This window comes from Corvus cornix, unplaced genomic scaffold (genome assembly GCF_000738735.6).
Source record: "Corvus cornix cornix isolate S_Up_H32 unplaced genomic scaffold, ASM73873v5 scaffold17, whole genome shotgun sequence".
Lineage (NCBI taxonomy): Eukaryota > Metazoa > Chordata > Aves > Passeriformes > Corvidae > Corvus > Corvus cornix.
In genome coordinates this window covers 222056-222418 of record NW_024108685.1, presented here as the reverse complement: position 1 = coordinate 222418, position 363 = coordinate 222056, and positions in this window count along the sequence as shown.

The window sequence follows — 363 nt, the reverse complement described above, 5'->3', positions numbered from 1 at the left end:
CCCAGGGAGTGTGTGCTTCCCCAAGTCCCCCAGCCCGGTGTCACCCCCTTTTCTCTGCCCACAGAGCTCCTGAGCTGGCAGTGGTTGCAGCCCCTCCCCCTGGCCTCGGCCTGGCCAGGACCCCCCACTCCGTCCCCGGCGCTGATTTTGGGGGGGTCGTGTGTCCCCCCCAGCCCCACTGTCACTCTGCCCCTGCCTGGCTGCTCCCAGTGTTCCCAATAAAGCTTCCCAGTTCACCCCAGTTCCCGAGCAGCATTTTTTCTTGGGAGTGTTGGGAGCTCGGCAGCTTCCAGAACCGAGCCCCAAATATCTTTAAGGGTCCCTGGGAGGGTTTTCATTCTGGGGCGGAAGATGTTTGGATCT